The following is a 12,834-nucleotide window of genomic DNA, read 5'->3' as shown; positions in this document are numbered from 1 at the left end:
GGCCATTAATCTAAATGTATTTTACTTGAGTAGGTTATAAGCACAATTCTTTTTGCTTTTGGACACAGGCAGTGTGTCATGTCTCACTGCACTGTGTGAGTGAAAATAAATCGTGAAAGATCAGACCCGTGTGATGTTGTTTGATCTGGTGGGACTAGTGGACGTGTGTCTGCGGTGAAACTACTGAAGTCAAATACAGGGATCAGATTTCTTTCCAACATATTTCAGGTAAAATGGTCATCCTTTCACTTGTGTTGTCACTTTACTAATGTGAAGCAAAACATGGGTTTTTGTAAATCCAATACACTTGCAGCTGTAAAACATTTTTTCATTATACAGTATAAATCATGCAGTTGTTATGTTCATGTTGCAGATAATCTCCACACTACATGAAGAAGCAGCAGCAGCAGTTACTGATGTTTCTACTCGGGGTGGCAGGACCCCCCCTTCCACAACCTCTCTGAGGCAGAGTGATAAAACATGCATTCAGAGACCTTGGGAATTCACACACATCTGTGCCTTTTCTTGAGCACACACTGTTAAACACACTGTTTGCAGATAGAGATCTCGGGATGAAACATTAACAAACAACCGACACCCTGAGTTAGATTTCCTCGTTTGAGTTTCAACACAAGGAGCATTACTGCATTAAGCTATATCAATATTAAGACTCTGGTTTTTTTGCCATCTGGGCTAGAATACCACAACAGAAATGGAGAGGTTTATTTTGCTGTTGCTGTTTTCTCTCTATAGTGATAGAAACAGCCGTGATGCTTTGAGCATTGCAGTAAGGATGGTAATAAAGATGGATTAAAAATCATAGAGTTGTTGTTAGAAAGCAATTGATTTAAATGTCAGGGAGCACCTCGCCCCTCCCCCTGCTCTGCTTTATTGGATATTGTCACTGGGATTGTGTGCAGTCTGTTCTTCGGAGACTCAGTGAAGCTTGGAAATCCTTGCAGAGGGGCTGATGTGTAAGGGACTCAGGGAGGGAGGGAGGGAGGGAGGTAGACATGGTGGTGACATCAATAATTCACAACAGTATTGCTAGGGAAACAGGATGTAAAGGTATAGGGGAGTCATACCAATAGGAATAACACATCTTTCCAAGCGCTGTGCAAATGAACCAGACCCGAGCTGCGCCATTTATTTTCACAGCATTTCACAGCGATATAAATATATTGAGCCCATAAAAATTCTTAATGATTGCATTGATTTCAAAGAAGCTGTTTTCTTCCCACAAGCTGCGAGTTTAATTTACTGGTGTGTCGAGGCTCCTGGTTTTATAAACCCTGTACTTGAAGGAGGAAGAGAAAGGTATAAGGAGCCCGAAAGACTTATTTCCCGGGCCTGCTTATTAAATGTCCAATCAAAGCCGAATGCAATGGCATTAACACCATAAAACACCTCTTCGCTATGTAGCCATCCAGGCAGAAATTGCTTTTGCTCGGTGGAAACTTTAGTGTTTCCTTAGCATTGATTTCTGTTGAGATTGGAGGGAGGGAAATGGAGTTTAGGCTATCATTAAAACTGAAACACAGAGGGATTTCCTTAGCACCGCCCGCATTAGCTGATGCTTCTGTAGCCTCTACCACAGGTGCTGAGTGGGCTTTATGAAGCGCTCCCTCTTGTGTTTTTGGCTGCTCATTTTCGCTGCTAGGAGCTGGTCCCTGTTATGGATATAGGCTTAATCCATTACCGCGCTGATTGCCAGTGTGATTTCTGTCACACCCTTCCCAAGGCTTGGGTCAATTACAAAGCAGGCAGTAAATGCATCAGCTATTCATGGGGAGATCTTGATCAGATGAAGAGTAATAAGTCAGTTGATTACCTTTTTGATAAGCAGGGAATCGGATTATGATTTTGGATCTATGTTATGATGATGAGGGCCAGATTTATCTCTTTTTCTAAGAGTCTAACATTACCTTTATTATGAAGCTCACTGTACTAGCGTTTAGCTGCTTTTCCGTCTTATCCACACTCCCCAGTGACTCTCTCCCTCTCTATTGCCCCTCCACAATTTTCTCATTAGTGATTAGAGCAGAGTTTCCATTTCCAGGCTATTGACTGTGCTGTTGGAAGCTGAGAGCCCATTACATACGTTGCTCCCACTAATTGTTTCCAGTCATAATGAAGTTCCTCACAGTGGAAGAATGGTAGTTAAGGCACATTAGGTCATAGGCACGTACAATGCATTACTGTGAACACAACCTGTCTGCTGTTTCTTCAGTCATTCACATCATGATTGTGTATTAATTCAGTGTTGTTAAGGGATTCTGGATGCCATTAATGGATGTAATTATTTAGCATACCTCTTAGTATAGTCAGACCTGATTAGTTTCCCTTTTTCTTTGTTGGAGGGCAGACAGAAGTATGTCTGCAGTCGACAGTGAGGTATAGTATATGTTTACGGACAGACCATGGGAGTCGAGGATTAGATTAGAGTTGTATGACAGTAGAGCCAGTCAATGGCAATTTTACTAAAGGAAGTTAACGTATTACCAGCCAATCCTGGCAGTCTATTGCTCTGGTTGGCACTTCTTGGCACCACATACAAAGACACTTGATGTCTCACCGATGGACGTTCAATCCATCAAACGATTTGAAATCCTTTGCCCTGGATATGGTCAACATGGCGAAGGAGCTGCAAAGTGGCCCAGAAAGTATTTTCTTTTCTGCCAGCATCTTCCCCCAGGTCTTTTTGGTCAACCAGAACGGCTTCATCCCTGGAGGGTATATGGGTTTTGATCCATTTGAGAATAGATTCAAAAATATAGAAACAAATGTGCCATTGCACTTTGATGGACATAAAATGAAAGAGCAATACACGGGTAGAGAAATGTTCATCTTACCATATACTATACAATGGTGTATGATTTGTGATTAAATGTAAAAACATACTAAGGAGACTGGTAAGAAGGACTTAAAATCAAATATAGAAAAACCATACCAAGTTCAGAATAATAAGAGTAGCAAATTTGAGTAATTATAAAACACGTGTATTGACTGGCCCTTGGACTTATTTCAGGAGTCGCCTTATTTCTGGATTTGGAGAGTAGGATGAGCACAGACAGGAATGAAATTGTGCCAGCCAAAAGATGGATCAAATTTGATTGTATTGAATTTGGTTTGAAAAATTCAAGTGGAAAAATTATGCATGAATGTTATTTTCTGACATTTCAAAATTGTTTTGAATTGAATTGAACACCATCAAACTTTTACCGATAACATTACAAATCAAAAATTCAGAAGTAATGCATTTTCAAAGCTCAACTTTTCAAGGCTAGGAGTTCAATTGTGTTTGAGCTTCAATGTTTAGTCTTTAGTGGCTGTTGAAACACTACTTTAATATTAGGACCAATATGCCCACATTAAACATGCAAGCATCGTCCCAAAGTTCCCTTGTCCTTCTCGCAACGCATTTGGTGGGAATCAACCTGCCTTTTTGCTACAAAGGAAATAGAACCCAACGACTCTTTGACATAAAATCCTGTCTCTAAACCTGTTTTTTCGGTTCCTTTGTTGATTACATAAAAAGAGATACATTTACACATTAATGATACATTAAGCTCTCTGTCCACGCAGCCATTGAAAAGAACATCATGTTCAGCAGTCAGATCAAGAGCCTCCATGTTGTCAAACACTGAGTCACAGCATGGCAGAATGACAGCAGTGTGCAATGGAGAGTGATGACACCAGTACAAAGAAGGGGTCTGGTTGAGATGACCCTTAAACGTGGCACACCGCACTCTGCTCCAGTCAAGTGTTAAAAGAAAAGATGTTTCTACTCCATCTCAGCCTGCTTGGAATTGACTACCCCCCACCCCTCACCCCTCACTGCTCGCTCCCCTACCTGCCTCTCCTATATACTGACATGTCTTCTGTCCATGTCACGTCTCACTTCTGCTGCTACACTTCACTGTGGGTCCATAAACACAATATCTTCTGAGCAGCAGCATCATGATGCATCGTATTATGGCGGGTGGACCTCATAATACCAGAGTTCATATATAAGAATATAGCTTGCCATTACAGTGTAGCTTGGCCCCAGGGGGTAAGCAGGTGAGCTCTTGAAGAATCAGTGGTTCAAGGATCCTCTTGAGTGATTAAATGCAGGAGTTTGTCTTGCAAATGGTCACCATCTTATTCTTATTCATCTTGCACTGTGCCTATGTTTTTTTCCTTCTCTCTCTCTATCTTTCAACTACAGCTATAGCCGTTTCTGTAGGAATGATGAACTGGTGTTAGCACCCCAGCAAAAGTAAATAACCGTGCCAATGAATTATTGATGGAGTGCATGGCCTTTTTTTTCCAGGAGAGCCATCTTGATTTTCTTACTTGAAGCTCTCAGTTGCAGGTATGCTTCCTTATCTGTGTGTGTGTGTGTGTGTGTGTGTGTGTGTGTGTGTGTGTGTGTGTGTGTGTGTGTGTGTGTGTGTGTGTGTGTGTGTGTGTGTGTGTGTGTGTGTGTGTGTGTGTGTGTGTGTGTGTGTGTGTGTGTGTGTGTGTGTGTGTGTGTGTGTGTGTGTGTGTGTGTGTGTGTGTGTGTGTGAACTTGGAGAGCCGTATGTGTGTGTACTAAGTTATTTCTTTACTGAACAATGCCCATGTAGAGTCCCTGCAGTGGATTGCATCTCATTTTAAACAACTCCTGGGTATAGAGCATTATAGTTGACACACACACAGCGGATTGGTGCCTCTGGGATGCGAAATCCAAGAACACACCTGTAATTACCGCTTATCCCATAAAATCCGCCAAAAAGAAGGAAACAAACATTTTCGAGATTGTGATTTGAAATCCAATTTAGCGGTTGGACTTGCTTCCCATGCTTATGTTCGTTCCGTCATAGAGAAAAGCGAGTCACAGTTGCTGCTGTGCCCATGTTTAATATCTGAAGCACTAGTTAAAGCAACTCGCTTTTGATCTTAGATGAATCAGCAACTAGTTTAAGACGTAGACGACAAATGTAAAAACCTTCACATTATTTAAACTAAGAGAAGGCTAATACATCTAATAAGCACAACTGCAGTTTTAAACTGTTTAAAACAAACATGCTTATCTTTAATCATTGGTGTAAAACTGTTCTGAGGATGGTTTTATGTAAGTGGTTAAACCGTCCTACTAAAAGATTCCAGTCCTGATCCCTTTGAAGAAGCTCAAGTGTTTTTGGAGGATGTTTGGGAGTTTTTTTACAAAAGCCTCTTGTTATAAGTCCAAAGCTTCTGCCCTCTTATGCTGGAAGCAGAAGTATGCAACATGCTGAGAAGGATGATCAAAAAGCTGATGTAAACTCTGGCAGTAATACCGAGTCACTGAATGAACTGTACAGTACGACAGCAATTCTCTGCGGCTGATATCACCAAGGACAATTTTACTCAGTTCGTGATGCAACAGAATAATTGTTCCAGCAATAAGTGAAAACTCTACAGCATATCATGAGAGAAACTCATGTGGAAATTCTCAGTGAAAACGAGTGTAACATGTTTTATTTCTCTTTGTGTTTATTTTATTATTTATTTACACTTCCTATACTTGATCAACCGTAATATTTACTGTAACACAATAATATAGTATTGTTGATGAGAATTCCAAGGTAGAATTGCCCTCACTGATAACTCACTGAGGTCAGCCTGCAGTCATAGAATTATTCTAAAAAAGATTGAACAGCGTTTTTTCATTCTCTTCATTTCTGCCATTCATATTCTTAATTTAATTTCATTACTCTGCCACTCGCAGTAACGCATGGTGACCTCATCTGCACAGTAAACATTTTTTTTGCATACATATTAAACTCTTTTGCACCAAACAGCGTGCTGCCTACCTCAGGTCCTTTCAGCATCTTGCTTCATTTGCATGTGCCTCATATTTGTTTTAGCCCCAGAGACTGTTGACGTGGGGTAATGCAATGCACATGGAGACAGACATTCTCACACGCCTGCCAGCCTCACCCTATCCAGCCGTCTGTCATGTTAACGGCTTTAAACGTTGGCGCTTTGCATCTCTTTCATGGAAGCTAAAGTGTCATGAGCTACTGCTCTGTCGTGCTATGGCCTTAAAGTGATGTAGCAGCAGAAAGTGTCCTTCATTATTTAAAATATCAATGAATTAAATAGTAACTGTGCTTTGGATTTTTTATAATCCAACTTGTGATTTTGATTGGTCAGTTTTGTAATGAATTGGCCTCTCTGCCCCACAGATCATCTAGTGCTACAGAAAATTACATTAGTCATTTGAGACTGTATTAAAATGGTAAATTATTCAAACTTCTATAAATGAATTCGAGGGCCGGCTGTGGCAGTAGACAGGCCTCTTTCAATCCGAAGGTCGGTAGTTCGATCCCCAGCCTCTGCTAAAATCCCAAAGATCCCTCCAGAGGGAGTTTCTCTCCCATAACCCCCCCCCCTCCCCCAGCTTGAAACGCCACGTTTCGACTCCTTTGTTTACTTCCGTAACATAGTGACATCCCTACGTAACACTCGCCTTTATTGGCTAGCACTCCAACACATTGTACGTGATAGGCTAAGGGGCGGGACATGTCTAAGCTGTTGACAAATCACAACAGGGCTGGACAGCTAACCAATCAGAGCAGACTGGACTATGGTTTCAGACAGAGGGTGAAAAGAAGGTGCTCCAGCACAGGCAGTATGACAAATAAAGATCTTTTTGAACATTATCTATGGAAATATGTCATAGTAGAAGCACAAAATAAAAAGATGAACCTGAAAATAAGCTTAATATGTAGCTTTTAACCCCAAATGGCTTCTGAGTGTGGGAGTGTGCGTGAATTTGAGTTTCCTTGAGCAGGGGGCACCTTGTATAGCAATCTCTGCCACTGTATCAATGTGAGTGAATGGTTGAATAATAACTTGTAAAGCTGGTATCCATGACTGGAAAAGTGCCATATGAATGCAGTCCATTTTAGTCTGCCCATTATACTGTACTCCTCAACACTTGGAGAAACATATTTTAGATTTTTGTAAAATGTGTTTCCTTCTCTACATCACACTTTCCATTGTTTTTGCCTTCCTGTCACTGAATGGCGGGACCTCGCTGTGTGTTTGCTACCAACTCCACTGCCTCTTGTCCACTTGTTCTCACAACACAAATTCTCCCCTTCCTCTCCTTTTCCACTTATTGTTCGGCCTGTGAATGACTCGGCTACCTTATCAAATCTTCAGTTCCTCTAGCAGCTGGTTTAGAAATAAACAAGGTGGTGGTTTCTGTGTTGGCAGTGCCACTCTGATCTGGCGGGTTGTAGGCGGTGTAGTGCTGCATGCTGCTCCAGATGCTTGAAATGACGGTGTCCACACTGCAGCCCCCTCGCTCCCCCAGACGGCTCGCAGCTGCCACTGAAAGACTGGGATTTCATAGACGCTCAGTCGGCGTTTCTTCACGGGCAGCATGCACAAAATTACACTTCATTACTGCAGTTTCAGCACATCAGGATCTTGCTCAGCGCTCTCTTTTAAGAACTATTCTTGACACATTTGAATAAGATAATGAACGAAGCAAATGTTGGAGCACAGATGGGGTTTTTTAATGTTTCAGTGTCTCATGAACACGGTCCAATTACTAAAACACAGATGAGATGTAAAGGAGCCTTCACTTTTCTCTCTTACTTTGACTTTTGCTCACACGCAGAGTCCTAGCTTTGGGTCCAGTGAGAGCTCCAATGAGGGGGTCATCTGAGTTTAGCATGGCAATTAATCCTGCCACTCACCAGGAGTTGCTTGAGAGCGGATCTGGTTTATAGTAGAATCATGCTTTGCACTAATTAGCGGTTAGCATTGACAGTGTCAAGGAGAAATAGTGAACTGGAGCGTAATCATGTGACAGCACGGACCGAAGAGACTAATGCTGTCTTTTACACTCTTATCACTCAGGGGGTGGATTAGCCTGTCAATATCCTCTCCCACTATTCTACCCATTTCTTCATTTATGCATATTTTTTACAAATCTCAGCTTTCCTGTTCGCCTTTCTCCATCCTTTTCTCCTCTACCCTTTCCTTTCTTGTCACCCAGCCAGCCCTCTGGCTGTTCGCCTCACAGTTGCCATGGTAATGATATAGTTTCTCATCGTTCTAATGTGATGTCTTATTAGGTTTCATTGGGGCGTGTGTCACTATTTTATTTCACGCACCATTTGGTGAGCTGGGTCTCCTGTTGAAAAACCCCGTGCCTGAGAGGTGAGCAGTGAGTGCGTCGACAGTGAAGTGTAAAAACGTGTCGGTACGAAGGCGAGGGTCCTGATGGAGAGGAAGAGGACAAGATTGAGTGAGACGGAGCGGAGAGATATGTGGGGCAGTGCCTGCTGAAGCTACATTATATTTCCTTCTTGGTTCGCAGTATTAACTTGCAGAATAGATATATGAATCATAATGTGGAAGGCGCCCTTGTCCCTGGGTAGCTCCGTCTTTCTCTCTGTTCTGTGAGGCTGGCACACCAGGGAGGGGTTTCAGCTGCTACCCAGCAGGAGGCACTGTGTGTGTGCTTTCAACCATCAACTGAGAAAGCACTTTATTTGCAGTACAGTTTGCCTACTGTACCTCCATCTGTCTTGAGAGGGATTTGTAAATGGGTTAGTTGATGTGGACCACTGATGATGGTGTTGAGTGATAGGTGCTGCTGTCACTTCTGTAGACACCTTTCTTTCATTTTATCTCACACTGTTGTAAATGTGCTCAGTATTTGTGCTATATTTTTGATAATCAATGTTTGTTCTTGCACTGGAGGCCAGTGTGTTTGCTCAGAACTCCTCCTTTTGACTTGTCAGTGTGCTTTGTATTGTTCTCCTGAGTGTGTCTGCAATTATAACCAGTGCTTTGAATGGCTGTGAAGAAAGCGGTGGGAAGGGGGCTGCAGTCAATATCTGATCAATATTAGCCCAGATGCCACTGTCAAACACATCAATAGAGTTTCTCCAACGGTGGTTTTTATCCCCCACTGTGTATAAACTGCCTTATGTCAGCCCAGAGGGCTTTTTAAAAATTACCCTCTGTGCTTCATCTGTACTGTCTTTGCAGATGTGCATTTCCATAGGCGGCGTCCGTTGAGACATGACAGCGCTATGCAATTGTGGCTATTGAACTGGCAATTGGAGTGGTAATTGCATATCACCACTTCTGTTAATTTAAACAGGATTGCGGCAGCTGAATGAAGCCGTTCGGTTTTCTCACTATTTCCAATTTGAAAGTACTCCATATTTCAGTGGGGGGGTGGGTGTTAAAAGGATTTTTTAGCAGCCAAGATGACGTGTGTTTTTTGTAATTGAAAAAAATGCGTATTTTTCTTGTGTAGATGCTGAAGTTGGCATCCCGTTGTCAGTTTTGTTGGACAACCAGAACATTTTTAATAGACAAATCAGAATGTTTATAAAAAGTGGAAAGAGGAGTCTTTTCCAATCTCATGCATCTCTCTTTGATTGGCCTCTGCAGTTATTAGACTACACTTATAAATGATGCTATTAAAAATACATTCATGTGCATGTTTTGAACTTTTTGCATCTTTTGAGATGTTGTGCAGTGGCCTAATAACAACATGCGGGTTAATTTACACAATCTCCACCCACCCAACTGTGCTGAAATACACCTTTGAAGTTCCCTTGTAGTCCCTTTTTAATAATGCTCTCAGAAACCCCATTTTGCCTCTGCGGGCGAGGAGGCAGGTGACAGAACGTACCAAATACCACCTTCCTGTGTGTGTTTACGATGAGACTTGTGTAAGCACCAAAATGCCATGTATACAGTTAGCATTTGGGTCTGTGTATGTAGAGCTTTGGTTGAACCCTGACTAACTAGGTGAAGCATGGTTTGTGTTTGTTTTTTTACGGTGCACTTGTATTTTTTGTTTTATGTATCCTAGCCAGGCTCATAATATAGGAGGGCTGGTGTGTTTGGATGGCATCTGTTGTCTTTCCTTCTCCTCTGGGCTCTATGCCAGGCATGTGTTTGTCAGATGGCAGTGCTGATAAGATGGAGGCTTCTAATATATCTTGACACGTTCTCCTTGACTGGGTCATTTGTAGTATTTTGAGACCTTGGTTCATTATAATTTGCAACTACATTCATCACAACTCAAATTAAAACACTGCCCTCTGTGTACACATTAAGTAGCGCCAGGAGCCAGGTCTGTTCAAAGGATTATTATTATTATATCAAATTATCTTTTTACCCCAAATAATAAACCCTGAACTTTATAGCCAACTGTAGCCTAATAGGCTGTCCTTGAAAATATATTTTGTATCTTTTGCACAATTTAATAATGCATACTTTCAGTTTAATGGTTTAATAAAAGAGGCCCTATTATGCTTTTTGGGGGTTTGCCTTTCCTGTACAGTGTTGTGATATAGGTTTTTGTGCATGTAAATGGTTTGCAAAGGCTTAAATCCCAAAGATCCCTCCAAAGTGGGTTTCTCTCCCATATATTTTCACATATTGTATATGATATGATATGATATTTTGTATATGACAAATTATATCTTACTCTTTTGCTGAGGTCAGCAGGTTGCTTTTGCGCATCGCAATTATTCAGCTTGACATTTATAAAAGGCGATGAAAAAGAAATGTTTCGCCTGCAGGAGAACCCTGAAACTTGCAGGTGAAACTGATGAAATGGATCGGTATTGTCATTTAACTTCTAAAAGTGAAACCATCTGTTAGATTTGTTTAAGGGATCTCTAACAAAACGTTTTGCTAACAGCCCAGACTGGTAGTATATCGACATACCCAAGTCCAGGGTCAAAATACAAAATACATCTGAAGTAAAACCTTAGTAAATCCAAGCAACCCATAATGAGAGGAGGAAGGGTGCACACAACAAAGACTAATGGTGTGAGAGTGATCTGATATGCTGAACCTCATGCATAAATGATAACATTGAGAGCACAAATTATTGAATCCTACCCAGAAAGGACTAATTTAAGAGCACAAATTATTAAAGCATGCGCACAAGTTTGTTTTCTTTTTTTCTCTGTAACACCTAACCATGTAAGCATAATTGTTTCTCAGATTTAGAATGGGTATAGTATCTAGCCAAAAAATTATAAGATTATTAATGCAAGGATGTTTCTTTCTACTTTTACATTTTTCAGGTGAATGAGTATTATTCTCCTTGTGCTTCGCAGCTGCTCCAGAGGTGTCCTTTAGTGAAGCACCTAACCTCAAACTGCTGCAGAAGAGCTGCACATTGATCAACATTGAGAAGTCTTTTCACACTGCATGGAGGAAGGTGTTGATGTAGGTAATGTGAATGTGAGGTACAGTATAGGAAGACTTTTACAAAGACATGATTCTGTAGGTTACGTGCTCTGTTGCTGCTGGCAAGTAGGAGTGGATGCTCACTCGTATTCACATAAAAAAAATTAGATCAGCTAATACATTCACGTCCTAACACAACATGGAAACATCACGATAATTTCTGATTGCTTCATGCAGTTTGGATTCGAGCTCTGTCAGAAAGGGAATTAATTACACTGTAAAATGTGAAATTTGAAGTTGTCCACTCCTCAGCTCTCTTCTCTGCTTGGGAAAAGCAGATTTAGGTCAGGGAGATTTGGGGGTGGCAGAGCAGCTGGAGAGCTTGTTCTGGACTGTCAAAGCTGCCCTGTATACCATCTGGATGAGCTGATAGTGCTGCAAAGCCAGTTATCCTCTTTGGAGAACTGTGTGGATCTGCATAGCAAGAAGCCTCAGAGGGAGCTCCACCTCTGGTGCATCAAAACTTCAGGTGATAATGACATGCCTATCACATACCACTCTCCTCCTTTTCATACCTTTTGATACACATTGTGCGTGAGAATGGAAAAACACCCGCATGCACACCAACACAATGTAACCTGGCAGTGTTCACCATACAGTCAAGACTTTGAGAATACATTGCAGATTCACACTGAGCTTCATAAGGTAATTTCTCCTTTCAACAGCTATGAACAACCTCACTAGATCTAGAGCTGCACAAATGTCATTGAAAGCGCAGTATGGGCTAGTGCACTAGTCACAGTAAATGCAATATTTGCTTAATAAAGGCAAATTATTGTCATTATTGTGGTGCTGCAAAGAAGTCCAGGCATGCAAACGGTATGCTACAGACATGTTCGATAGAGATTATTTTTAAATGATAATTTCAAAGTTGTTGTCAGTTATATTTTCAGTAATGTTTAAAAGAAATATAATTTCTATTAAAATTCCCTATCATATCGCAATTGCAATATCAGCCGTTATAATTCTTTTTTTTTTTAAATTGGGAAGCCCCAACTAAAGCTGAAATGATGAGCGGATCGACAAAAAAAACAATGGCCTATTAATACTATGTTGATATGTATTTGAAAGTAATTCACATGCCATTTGGAAAGTTTATGCCTTCTGTTGAAAAAGTAATGTGCCAAAAAATATTGAGATTTCCTGGCTTTATTTGCTTTATATCATATAAACTGAATATCTTTTGGGTTTGAAATGACAAAAAAATACAATTAAAGACCCCTTTGACTTCAGAAACTGACATTTTTCACTATTGTGTGACATGTTATTAACAAAACGATTAATCGGAGAACATAATTGTCAGATCAGTCGATGATGACAAGAAATGTTTCAGCTCTAAATCTTGCAGATTTGTTCTTCTGCCTTTCATGTCAGCACTGTCATGCCCAGGATGTCCAGACTGTTCCTGAAGAGTCAGCCAAGCAGTCACAACTTTCATGCTCAGCAGCAGCCCTTTATGCCTCAGTAATAATCGGTACAGCCTTATGAAGATTGATCATTTAACACAGAAAGCTTTCACAGCCAGGATTCACTTGTCAGATTTGAGAAGAGTAACACAAGTTTGCATATTCTGATATA

Source organism: Eleginops maclovinus, chromosome 12 (genome assembly GCF_036324505.1).
Source record: "Eleginops maclovinus isolate JMC-PN-2008 ecotype Puerto Natales chromosome 12, JC_Emac_rtc_rv5, whole genome shotgun sequence".
In the NCBI taxonomy this organism is placed as follows: Eukaryota; Metazoa; Chordata; class Actinopteri; order Perciformes; family Eleginopidae; genus Eleginops; species Eleginops maclovinus.
This window is presented reverse-complemented; position numbering follows the sequence as displayed.